Source organism: Hordeum vulgare, chromosome 4H (assembly GCF_904849725.1).
Source record: "Hordeum vulgare subsp. vulgare chromosome 4H, MorexV3_pseudomolecules_assembly, whole genome shotgun sequence".
Taxonomy (NCBI): domain Eukaryota; kingdom Viridiplantae; phylum Streptophyta; class Magnoliopsida; order Poales; family Poaceae; genus Hordeum; species Hordeum vulgare.
Window position 1 is genome coordinate 176,493,447 of NC_058521.1, and position 13,913 is coordinate 176,507,359.

General features: G+C 42.8%; 1 long non-coding RNA gene across 1 annotated transcript; it reads right to left on the minus strand.

Annotated features, from left to right (window-relative positions):
• Positions 1-818: 818 nt before the first annotated feature.
• LOC123446296 lies at positions 819-4,134 on the minus strand. The gene is made up of 3 exons (XR_006631296.1): positions 4,008-4,134; positions 1,661-3,477; positions 819-859 (listed from the first exon to the last, which is right to left on the minus strand). It is a non-coding gene; the product is annotated as an uncharacterized LOC123446296 (long non-coding RNA).
• Between the last annotated feature and the right edge of the window lie 9,779 nt (positions 4,135-13,913).

Consider the following 13,913-nt stretch of genomic DNA (forward strand, 5'->3'; position numbering starts at 1 on the left):
TGCTAGTTGCAGGTGCAATTGTCTCATGTGATAACACACTACAAGGAATATGCTAATACACGACGCTATTTTTTGGTCGCTACATCGTCACGGTTTTTAATTTACGACGATCTCACGATGAAAAACCAAGCGTCGAAAACCAAGCGTCACAAATGAACAGCAGCGACGTTTTGATCAAAATCGTCGTAACTTTTACGATGATTCCTGGATTGTCGTAACCTTTACGACAATCCTAAATCGTCGTTGGCAATCTAACCCAGTCCTACACGGCAAAATTACGACAAAATCAAAACGTCATAGTTGAAATCAGCCCAACACATTTCAATTGATCACATGGGCTGGTTTTATTTTTTTAGGCTTTTTCTTATTGGGCCTTAGCCTATTTACACACACTTCTAGTATTTTTTTCGATTTTCTTTTTATCATTATAATTTGGGCCCTGGCCTTTTAGTGCCCAAATACATTTGGTCCAGTTTCAGTTTTGGCGCTTTTTCATTTTTGAATTCAGAAACTTTTTATTCTAGAACTTGGTTTTATTTCTATTTGTTGGGCCTTTTTCAACCCAATTATTTGTCCAATATTAAATCCAACACTATTTCATATTCAAATCAAGAAAACTCCAAGTCGAATTAAAATCATCCATCATATAACATCACATAATACATCTCCCAGGTTTACATAACACAATAACTTATCTCATGAATACATTTTCTTACACAGGAATATAGCAAGAACGGACAGAATTGCACAATAGAACAATGACACATCTGCTAACAATGAGACATAGGTTCAGAAATTTTTATGTTGTGTTGATTTGAATGTCCCAAGTATGCATCATCGACATCTTCTCACCACTTTCCTAGCAAGAGAAAAAGAGACAAAACAAAAAACATTAGACCGTAACATTACATGAGAGCATAGATCAGTAACTTCAAATCACAAAATATATCCATTATACTAGATGTCAGAGTTGTATAAAAGTTGCTAGTTATAAAAAAACATGGAGCTACCAAATTAGCAGAAAATTAGCTCACACTAAATTTGCCTTTGTGGAGCATATGAAATTGCAGTGAGTTCCTATCAAGGATGCTTGCAGTAATTGTAACTGTTCTGGAGGTGATAACAACACAATGCTTCGGTTAGAAAATTCAACTCTAATTATGCAGCCATCTAGTGACATGTTACACTATCCATTTACAGGTGCAGTAGGAGCAGAGGAGGTGTAATACAGTAGCAGCTATCTATCTATTTTCCATAAGCAATACCAGCGAGCGGCATAGCTCACACTGAAACAGATTTAGTGCATGATGTACTATGTAACAACAACATCTAATAAGCAAAGCATATGCACATCATGTCACGCCCATGCCCCAATCCCCAACACTAGTCCTGTAATAGTAGGAGCTAGTCCTGCAATACTCAGACAACAAGAAATCAATTGTGAATGGTCGTGTCATCTACAAACTACCACTTTAACTGCATCCCTTAGAATCCTGACAATACAGCCCACCATTACTCTTATATACAAAGAAAAATCCTAAGAAACTGATTTCATAATGTCCATCCATGATTTTATATATAACACAAACATTGTAGAAAAGGTACACAACAGATAGAGCACCATGACCCAGATATGACTAGCAGCCATATGCCAACTTACAGGTGCGCATCGAAGCGGGAGTCGAGCAGCGCCGGGATGGCGTCCTCCTCCGGGTCATCGTACAGGTGTGCGTCCGTGCCCATCCGTCCCACCACCCACGACGCCGCTCGCGCGCATCCCGAACATCCCTCCCTCTAGGCTGCAAACATATAGCAGACGTGTAACGCAGCAGCATCTGCTTCCAGTGGCACCAAGTATAAACTGAAAAAACATGTTCGGACGACCAGCTAAGAATTAGTGGAACATGAGAGCACTGGCAGGGGCGGAGCTGGAGCCAAAGTCACTCTGATGCACCACTTAAAAAAATTCAGCAGTAAATATAAGTGTGCTTCATAACCTCTGCCATAAACTATTAAACATAGTAGTAAAAGATAATACGAAAAATACAAGAAAAGACAGCAATTAAAAGTGGGCATGGAGTTTTGGCTCCGAGGCACTTGATGAATGTAAGATCAGAACAAAATAAGAAGTTCAAAACTTTCTGAATTTCTTTTATGACAAACATTACTGAGTGTTTCACCAGGTTGCAAAGTTTCTTGGTGTTATAGTGGAAAAAAGAAGTAATTTAAAAAACAACTATCTTTGAAAGCATTTTGGAGCACTAAAATTTCTTTTGCCCATGCCTTCACGAATGGCACCCCATCACGAAACTGTGCAAGTAGTTAAAGAAACTAAGGAATGTTTGCTATGAAAAAATACGAAATTTGAAAAAAATGGCTTTATTAATTTTCGGATGTTACTCTTCATCCTTGGTTGATGTGTACCCAGGATCTGAATGACACATTCACAATTAAAATGCTTTCTGTCACAATTTGTAAAGCAGGTAGCTCTGCGATCCATGTCTCATCCATAGTCCCCCTGATCAATATGAATAACTCCGGCTCCTTGAGCTTGAACAGAAGGACTGGAACCGTGATGCCTCCTGTATCATACTGTATGCATCATGGCGAGGTTAATCATGTTTCATAGGTACATGAAATGATGCTGCTGCACGCTGTATGTTGTGGACATGGATGCATGCATGCTGGAAGAGCATGTGATGTTTCTGTATTCTGAAGATCGATTTGTATGCCAAACTGCAACATCTATGTTACCTGTATGGTGATATGTGTACCCTGTTCCTGAGAGTAAAGAGAAGAACCCACTGCTTGTATATTACTGATGCCTTGCCGTGACTTCAGGATCTTTCTTTTAGAATTTAACCCTTCGAATTCTTTCAGACCCACATTGACCTGGAAAATAAGTCTGTTTGTGGTGTAGTCTCAGTTTGTGTGAACCTGCAGCAGTGTCTTGGAAAATGCTGCTTAAGCCGAACTCCAACATTCTTGTCGGCCTTCTCTTGGGAAAATAATTTGGAATGAAGTACTAACCAAAAATATCCTTTTCTATTTGTACTTGCTTTTGATTGCTTTATTTGTGATTAGGCTAGAATGGAAGGACAGTTGGTGAGAATTCAGCCAAGCAAACTGGCAGGTTACCCTTTGCCTCTGTTTCTCATCTTGTTTAACTGAGGGCTGTGGGTATCATTTCCTCCTTGTTTAATTTGTAAGCTCATCCTGCGTGTATTCTTGTTTGGCAGAGATTGAGAAAACATCCCCTGGCTGCCAAGTCTTCTGTTCTTGATGTTCAGAGATGTCGTTTGTTATTGAATGAAGTAGGTTCTGTTACTTTTCTGGTGCTTGCAAATGAAACTGAAAGAATCCTTGCGGCTCCTCTAGTTGCACTATTTCATCGCTTGGTCTTTGGCAAATCTGTGGATCTTTTGTCTTGGTTTTTTGCGAGATCAGCAATCTATTGAAGAGAACAAGAGGAAGCCCCTGGTAGATAGAGGGAAATTAAAGAATGTTGCTGCTGATAGAGAAAAGATACAGAAATACCAAGTTGGTCTCAGGTCCCAATGGACCTGAATTCAAATAGATAATTTAGGTATTGCAAAAATTAGTAAATAATTCCTGTAACTTTTTTGGAATTAAACATGATCAGGTGTGTGACACTCGTTTGAAATTTTGAACACGCCTTGCTCAGTTGGTTGAAGAATTAATAACCTGGCTTATAAATCTGGTCTTGCAGAGCTTAAGTGAAAATTCATACAATAGCAGCAAGGTTGCGGAGAGTACCCAGCAACAGCCAAGCGACCAACAGGGGCATAATAGCCAACCCAGTAGGAGAATTAGATTAATATAAGCTTGTCCTTGAGTAACAAAAGCTAGCCAACTAGCAGGTGGAGGTATCAAGGCACAGTACAAAAATCGTGACAAGAGTGCCGGCGGATGAGACATGGATCGCAGAGCTACCTGCTTTATAACTCCTTAGTTTCTGACAGGGGGGAGGGAGGGGGAGGAGCTACCTGCCGCAGTCCGTCATCATAGCCGTGCTTGAGCTCGGCCAGGACCTCTTGGTCGCCATGGAAGCACAGGAGCAGACTGTTGAAATTAGTAGTGGGCCTTACGTCCATAAGAGAATTTCAGAAAATCTCCAAGGGCCAATGTAGGTGGTGGCATGACAAAGTGGATAGGTCACGAGACAAGACAAAGAGGGAGGTGGCGTTTGGTGGAGTTGGCCAGTTTGGGTGAGCACTCTCTCTCTCGGGCTCTTTTTCCCCCTTTTTTTTTCTTTTTTCTATAGATAGATGGATATGTGCGGCGTGGGAGAGGAGTTCGTGGATTGATGGATGGATATGTGGGTTGGATAGCTGGATGGATGGATATGTGCCACGTCATCGATCCGTGGTACAAACGTTTCCACCAATAGAAATCCAGCTCATATAATTGTGCTTTCCAATTTTTTTATAACTTCTAATTATTTCTACCCTCTTGGATCGACGAATGAGGGAATCACAACTTTTTTGACGTTTTAATTGTGTTTGGCGCGTGACATAGAATGGACCCACGAGTGACATGTCAACATAGTTAGAACATGTTACTGTTGGTGAACGTCGCATGGAAAACAAAAAATTTCCTACGCGCACGAAGTCCTATCATGATGCTGTCCATCTACGAGAGGGGATTTCCGATCTACGTACCCTTGTAGATCGCACAACAGAAGCGTTAGTGAACGCGGTTGATGTAGTGGAACGTCCTCACGTCCCTCGATCCGCCCCACGAACCGTCCCGCGATCCGTCCCACGATCCGCTCCGATCTAGTGCCGAATGGACGGCACCTCCGCGTTCAGCACACGTACAGCTCGACGATGATCTCGGCCTTCTTGATCCAGCAAGAGAGACGGAGAGGTAGATGAGTTCTCCGGCAGCGTGACGGCGCTCCGGAGGTTGGTGGTGATCTAATCTCAGTAGGGCTCCGCCCGAGCTCCGCAGAAACGCGATCTAGAGGAAAAACCGTGGAGGTATGTGGTCGGGCTGCCGTGGCAAAAGTTGTCTCAAATCAGCCCTAATAACTCCATATATATAGGAGAAGGGGAGGCTTGCCTTGAGGCTCAAGGAGCCCCAAGGGCTGCGCCACCAAGGGGAGGAGGAGTCCTCCTCCAATCCTAGTCCAATTAGGATTGGAAGGTGGAGTCCTTCTCTTCTTTCCCACCTCCTTTTTTTTCTCTTTGATTTTCTATCCATGGCGCATAGGGCCTTCTTGAGCTGTCCCACCATCCCACCAAGGGCTGGTGTGCCACCCCCAAGGCCTATGGGCTTCCTCGGGGTGGGCTGTCCCCCCCCCCCCCCCCGGTGAACATCCAGAACCCATTCGTCATTCCCGATACATTCCCGGTAACTCCGAAAACCTTCCGGTAATCAAATGAGGTCGTCCTATATATCAATCTTCGTTTCCGGATTATTCCGGAAACCCTCATGACGTCTGTGATCTCATCCGGGACTCCGAACAACATTCGTTACCAACCATATAACTCAAATACGCATAAAACAACGTCGAGCCTTAAGTGTACAGACCCTGCGGGTTCGAGAACTATGTAGACATGACCCAAGTGACTCCTCGGTCAATATCCAATAGTGGGACCTGGATGCCCATATTGGATCCTACATATTCTACGAAGATCTTATCGTTTGAACCTCAGTGTCAAGGATTTATATAATCATGTATGTCATTCCCTTTGTCCTTCGGTATGTTACTTGCCCGAGATTTGATCGTCAGTGTCCGCATACCTATTTCAATCTCGTTTACCGGAAAGTCTATTTACTCGTTTCCGTAATACAAGATCCCGTGACATACACTAAGTCACATTGCTTGCAAGGCTTGTGTGTGATGTTGTATTACCGAGTGGGCCCCGAGATACCTCTCCGTCACACGGAGTGACAAATCCCAGTCTTGATCCATACTAACTCAACGGACACCTTCGGAGATACCTCTAGAGCATCTTTATAGTCACCCAGTTACGTTGCGACGTTTGATACACACAAAGCATTCCTTCCGTGTCAGTGAGTTATATGATCTCATGGTCATAGGAACAAATACTTGACACGCAGAAAACAGTAGCAACAAAATGACACGATCAACATGCTACGTCTATTAGTTTGGGTCTAGTCCATCACATGATTCTCCTAATGATGTGATCCCGTTATCAAGTGACAACACTTGCCTATGGTCAGGAAACCTAGACCATCTTTGATCAACGAGCTAGTCAACTAGAGGATTACTAGGGACAATGTTTTGTCTATGTATCCACACATGCACTGTGTTTCCAATCAATACAGTTATAGCATGGATAATAAACGATTATCATGACCAAAGAAATATAATAATAACTAATTTATTATTGCCTCTAGGGCACATTTCCAACAGTCTCCCACTTGCAATAGAGTCAATAATCTAGTTCACATCAACATGTGATTCCAACGAATCCAACACCCATATAGTTATGGGGTCTGATCACGTCTTGCTCGTGAGAGAGGTTTTAGTCAACGGTTCTAAAACTTTCAGATCCGTGTGTTCTTTACAAATCTTTATGTCATCTTATAGATGCTGCTACTATGTGCTATTCGGAAATACTCCAAATATCTACTCTACTATACGAATCCGTTTCACTACTCATAGTTATTCGGATTAGTGTCAAAGCTTGCATCGACGCAACCCTTTACGACGAACTCTTTAACCACCTCCATAATTGAGAAAAATTCCTTAGTCCATCAGTTACTAAGGATAAATTTTGACCGCTGCTAGTGATTCAATCATGGATCACTCTCTGTACCTCTCAACAGACTTTGAGTCAAGGCACACATCAGGTGCGGTACCCAGCATGGCATACTTCAGATTCTATGGCCAAGGCATAGAAGACGACCTTCGTCTATTCTCTTTATTCTGCCGGGGTCGGGTTTTGAGTCTTACTCAAATTCACACCTTACAACGCAACCAAGAACTCCTTCTTTGCTGATCTATTTTGAACTTCTTCAAAAACTTGTCAAGGCATGCATCTTGTTGAAACTTCTATTAAGCGCTTTCGATCTATCTCCATAGATCTTTGATGCTCAACGTTCAAGTAGTGCAATCCAGGTATTCCTTTGAAAAACTCCTTTCAAACAACCTTGTATGCTTTACAGAAATTCTACATTACTTCTGATCCACAATATGTCAACCACATATACTTATCAGAAATTCTATAGTGCTCCCACTCACTTCTTCGGAAATACAAGTTTCTCAGAAACCTTGTACAAACCCAAAATCTTTGATCATCTCATCAAAGTGTATATTCCAACTCCGAGATGCTTGCACCAGTCCAATGAAGGATCGCTAGAGCTTGCATACTTGTTAGTATCTTTAGGATCGACAAAAACTCCTGGTTGTATCACATACAATGTTTGCTCGAGGAAACAATGTTTTGACATCCTATGTGCAATATTTCATAAAAAATGCAGCAACTACTAACATAATTCTAACAGACTTTTGGCATCGCTATGAGTGAGAAAGTCTCATCATAATCAACTGTTTGATCTTGTCGGAAACATCTTTGCGACAAGTCGAGCTTTTCTTAATAGTGACTTATCACCATCATCGTGTGTCTTCCTTTTAAAGATCCATCTTTGCTCAATAGTCCTATGACCATCAAGTAGTTCTTCCAAAGTCTACACTTTGTTTTCATACATGGATCCTCTCTCGGATTTCATGGCCTCTAGCCATTTGTCGGAATCCGGGCCCACCATTGCTTTCTCCATAACTCGTAGGTTCACTATTGCTCAACAACATGACCTCCAAGACAGGGTTACCGTACCACTCTGCAGTAGTACGCGACCTTGTCAACCTACGAGGTTTGTAGTAACTTGATTTGATGCTCGATGATCACCATCATCAGCTTTCACTTCAATGGGTGTAGGCGCCACAGGAACAACTTCCTGCGCCCTGCTACACACTGGTTGAAGTGATGGTTCAATAACCTCATCAAGTTCTACCACCCTCCCACTCAATTCTTTCGAGAGAAACCTTTCCTCGAGAAAGGATCCGTTTCTAGAAACAAACACTTTGCTTTCGGATCTGAGATAGGAGATGTACCCAACTGTTTTGGATATCCTATGAAGATGCATTTATCCGCTTTGGGTTCGAGCTTATCAGACTGAAACTTTTTCATATAAGTGTCGAAGCCCCGAACTTTCAAGAAACGACAGTTTAGATCTCTCCAAACCTCAGTCTATACTATATCATCTCAACGGAAATACGCGGTGCCCTATTTAAAGTGAATGCGGTTGTCTCTAATGCATAACCCATAAACGATAGTGGTAATTCGATAAGATACATCATAGCATGCACCATACCAAATAATGCGTGGCTATGACGTTCAGACACATCATCACACTATGATGTTCCAGGTGGCATGAACTGTGAAACAATTTCCACATTGTCTTAACTACCTACCAAAACTCGTAACTCAGATATTCATTTCTATGATCATATCATAGACAGTTTATCCTCTTGTTACGACGAACTTCACTCCGAAACAGAATTGAACTTTTCAATATTTCAGACTTGTGATTCATTAAGTAAATACTCTTGTATCTACTCAAATCGTCATTGAAGTAAGAACATAATGATATCCACTGCGTGCCTCAGCACCCATTGGACTGCATACATCAAAATGTATCACTTCCAACAAGTTACTATCTTCTTTCATCTCAATGAAAACAAGGCCTCGCTCATGTGGTATGATTTGCATGTCACAAGTGATTCAAAATCAAGTGAGTATAAAGATCCATCAGCATGGAGCCTCTTCATGCAATTTATACCAACATGACTCAAGCGGCAGTGCCACAAGTAAGTGGTACTATCATCATTACCTCGTATCTTTTGGCACCAATATCATGAACATGTGTAACACTACGATCGAGATTCAATAAACCATTGAAGGTGATTATTCAAGCAAATAGAGTAACCATTATTCTCTTTAAATGAATAATCGTATTGCAATAAACACGATCCAATCATGTTCATGCTTAACACAAGCACCAAATAACAATTATTTAGGTTTAACACCAATCCCGATGGTAGAGGGAGCGTGCGACGTTTGATCATATCAACCTTGGAAACACTTCCAACACGTATCGTCACCTCGCCTTTAGCTAGTCTCCGTTTATGTCGTAGCTTTCATTTCGTGTTATTAATCACTTAGCAACCGAACCTGTATCCAATACCCTCGTGCTACTAGGAGTACTAGTAAATACACATCAACATCATGTATATCAAATATACTTCTTTCGACTTTTGCCAGCCTTCTTATCTACCAAGTATCTAGAGTTGCTCCGCCTCACTGACCGTTTCCCTCATAACAGAAGCACTTAGTCCCGGGCTTGGGTTTAATCTGGGGTCTCTTCATTAGTGCAGCAACTGCTTTGCCGTTTCACGAAGTATCCCTTCTAGCCCTTGCCTTTCTCAAAACTTAGTGGTTTTACTAACCATCGACTATTGATGCTCCTTCTTGATTTCTACTTTCGCAGTGTCAAACATCGCGAATCGCTCAAGGATCATTGTATCTATCCTTGATATGTTATAGTTCATCACGAAGCTCTCACAGCTTGGTGGGAGTGACTTTGGAGAACCATCACTATCTTATCTGGAAGATCAACTCCCACTTGATTCAAGCGATTGTCGTACTTAGATAATCTGAGCACATGCTCAACGATTGAGCTTTTCTCCTTTACTTCGTGGACAAAGAATCTTGTCGGAGGTCTCATACCTCTTAACAAGGGCACAAGCATGAAATCACAATTTCATCTCTTTAGAACATCTCTTATATTCCGTGACGTTTCAAAACGTCTTCGGTGCCTTGCTTCTAAGCCATTAAGTATTTTGTACTGAACTATCGTGTAGTTATAAGAAATGTGTATGTCGGATGTTCACAACATCTACAGACGACGCTCGAGGTGCAGCACACCGAGTGGTGCATTGAGGACATAAGCCTTCTGCGCAGCAACGAGGACAATCCTCGGTTTTACAGACTCAGTCTGCAAAGTTTGCTACTATCAACTTTCAACTAAATTTTCTCTAGGAACATATAAAAACAGTAGAGCTATAGCGCAAGCTACAACGTAATTCGCAAAGAACATTAGACTATGTTCATGACAATTAGTTCAATTAATCATATTACTTAAGAACTCACACTCAAAAAGTACATCTCTCTAGTCATTTGAGTGGTACATGATACAAATCCACTAACTCAAGTCCGATCATCACGTGAGTTGAGTATAGCTTCAGTGGTAAGCATCTCTATGCTAATCATATCAACTATACGATTCATGCTCGACCTTTCGGTCTCTTGTGTTCCGAGGCCATGTCTTCACATGCTAGGCTCATCAAGTTTAACCCGAGTGTTCCGCGTGTGCAACTGTTTTGCACCCGTTGTATGTGAACGTTGAGTCTATCACACCCGATCATCACGTGGTGTCTCGAAACGAAGAACTGTCGCAACGGTGCACAGTCGGGGAGAACACAATTTTGTCTTGAAATTTTAGTGAGAGATCACCTCATAATGCTACCGTCGTTCTAAGCAAGATAAGGTGCATAAAGGATTAACATAACATGCAATTCATAAGTGACATGATATGGCCATCATCATGTGCTTCTTGATCTCCATCACCAAAGCACCGGCACGATCTTCTTGTCACCGGCGTCACACCATGATCTCCATCATCATGATCTCCATCAACGTGTCGCCATCGGGGTTGTCGTGCTACTCATGCTATTACTACTAAAGCTACGTCCTAGCAATATAGTAAACGCATCTGCAAGCACAAACGTTAGTTTAAAGACAACCCTATGGCTCCTGTCGGTTGCCGTACCATCAACGTGCAAGTCGATATTAACTATTACAACATGATCATCTCATACATCCAATATATCACATCACATCGTTGGCCATATCACATCACAAGCATACCCTGCAAAAACAAGTTAGACGTCCTCTAATTATTGTTGCATGTTTTACGTGGTGACCATGGGTATCTAGTAGGATTGAATCTTACTTACGCAAACACCACAACGAAGATATATGAATTGCTATTTAACCTCATCCAAGGACCTCCTTGGTCAAATCCGATTCAACTAAAGTTGGTGAAACCGACACTCGCCGGTCATCTTTGAGCAACGAAGTTACTCGTAGCGATAAAACCAGTCTCTCGTAAGCGTACGAGTAATGTCGGTCTGAGCCGCTTCGATCCAACAATACCGCGGAATCAAGAAAAGACTAAGGAGGGCAGCAAAACGCACATCACCACCCACAAAAACTTTTGTGTTCTACTCGAGAAGACATCTACGCATGAACCTAGCTCATGATGCCACTGTTGGGGAACGTCGCATGGGAAACAAAAATTTTCCTACGCGCACGAAGTCCTATCATGGTGATGTCCATCTACGAGAGGGGATTTCCGATCTACGTACCCTTGTAGATTGCACAACAGAAGCGTTAGTGAACGCGGTTGATGTAGTGGAACGTCCTCACGTCCCTCGATCCGCCCCACGAACCGTCCCGCGATCCGTCCCACGATCCGCTCCGATCTAGTGCCGAACGGACGGCACCTCCGCGTTCAGCACACGTACAGCTCGACGATGATCTCGGCCTTCTTGATCCAGAAAGAGAGACGGAGAGGTAGATGAGTTCTCCGGCAGCGTGACGGCGCTCCGGAGGTTGGTGGTGATCTAATCTCAGTAGGGCTCCGCCCGAGCTCCGCAGAAACGCGATCTAGAGGAAAAACCGTGGAGGTATGTGGTCGGGCTGTCGTGGCAAAAGTTGTCTCAAATCAGCCCTAATAGTTCCATATATATAGGAGGAGGGGAGGGGAGGCTTGCCTTGAGGCTCAAGGAGCCCCAAGGGCTGCGCCACCAAGGGGAGGAGGAGTCCTCCTCCAATCCTAGTCCAATTAGGATTGGAAGGTGGAGTCCTTCTCTTCTTTCCCACCTCTTTTTTTTCTTTTCTCTTTGATTTTCTATCTATGGCGCATAGGGCCTTCTTGGGCTGTCCCAACAGCCCACCAAGGGCTGGTGCGCCACCCCCAAGGCCTATGGGCTTCCCCGGGGTGGGCTGTCCCCCCCCCCCCCCGGTGAACATCCGGAACCCATTCGTCATTCCCGGTACATTCCCGGTAACTCCGAAAACCTTCCGGTAATCAAATGAGGTCATCATATATATCAATCTTCATTTTCGGACTATTCCGGAAACCCTCGTGACGTCCATGATCTCATCGGGACTCCGAACAACATTTGGTAACCAACCATATAACTCAAATACGCATAAAACAACGTCGAACCTTAAGTGTGCAGACCCTGCGGGTTCGAGAACTATGTAGACATGACCCAAGTGACTCCTCGGTCAATATCCAATAGCGGGACCTGGATGCCCATATTGGATCCTACATATTCTACGAAGATCTTATCGTTTGAACCTCAGTGCCAAGGATTCATATAATCCCGTATGTCATTCCCTTTGTCCTTCGGTATGTTACTTGCCCGAGATTTGATCGTCAGTATCCGCATACCTATTTCAATCTCGTTTACCGCCAAGTCTATTTACTCTTTTCCGTAATACAAGATCCCGTGACATACACTAAGTCACATTGCTTGCAAGGCTTGTGTGTGATCTTGTATTACCGAGTGGGCCCCGAGATACCTCTCCGTCACACGGAGTGACAAATCTCAGTCTTGATCCATACTAACTCAACGGACACCTTCGGAGATACCTGTAGAGCATCTTTATAGTCACCCAGTTACGTTGCGACGTTTGATACACACAAAGCATTCCTTCGTTGTCAGTGAGTTATATGATCTCATGGTCATAGGAACAAATACTTGACACGCAGAAAACAGTAGCAACAAAATGACACGATCAACATGCTACGTCTATTAGTTTGGGTCTAGTCCATCACATGATTCTCCTAATGATGTGATCCCGTTATCAAGTGACAACACTTGCCTATGGTCAGGAAACCTTGACCATCTTTGATCAACGAGCTAGTCAATCCAATCAATACAATTATAGCATGGATAATAAACGATTATCATGAACAAAGAAATATAATAATAACTAATTTATTATTGCCTCTAGGGCATATTGCCAACAGTTACGACATTTTTATAATCGTCGTAAAAGTTATGACGATCTCATCTTATGCGGTTACAACATTTTTGACTCACATTGTCGTAATTTATCTGTAGATTTGATCCCTTCAAACAGTTTACGACAATCTCGAATGAAATCGTCATATATTTATGACGAATTCATCAACGACGTCTTAAAAAAGTCATGTATGAGCATATTTCTTGTAGTGACATGAGTTTGATATCATTTTATTATTCTGTTATTTAATTAATGCACTTATATACTTGGTAAATAACGGAAGTCCTAGCCTTTTGCCGGGTGCTTTGTTTCGTTATTGCCGCCATAGTTACGGGCTACCGGTGTTTGATTCCCTAACTGATCGCTCCTAACACGTTCGGGATTGTTATGGTGACCCCATTGATAAATCGCGTAGTGTTAAGACTTGTCCGACAGGACACAATCTTGGTGTTAATTTGCTAATCACTTAATAATAATCTGCATAGAGAATGGCCTACCCGAGGAATTTAATCAACCACCCGGGCCAGTGCTCCTCATGAGTGTTGGTCCAAACTAGAGCACCGTGCGGGGCCATCCCGGGGCAACTCGGGAGATTTCTCTCGCCACTGTACGCTTCGCTTATCCGACGTGTCCTGAGACTGAGATACGCGGCTCTTATCAGGGTCGTCGACACGTCGGGAGGTCCTGCTAGTCTTGTCTTACCTTAACGATATATCTTGCGTATAGGAATCCCGGTGAAGCTTTGGTTCTCCCAGAGTT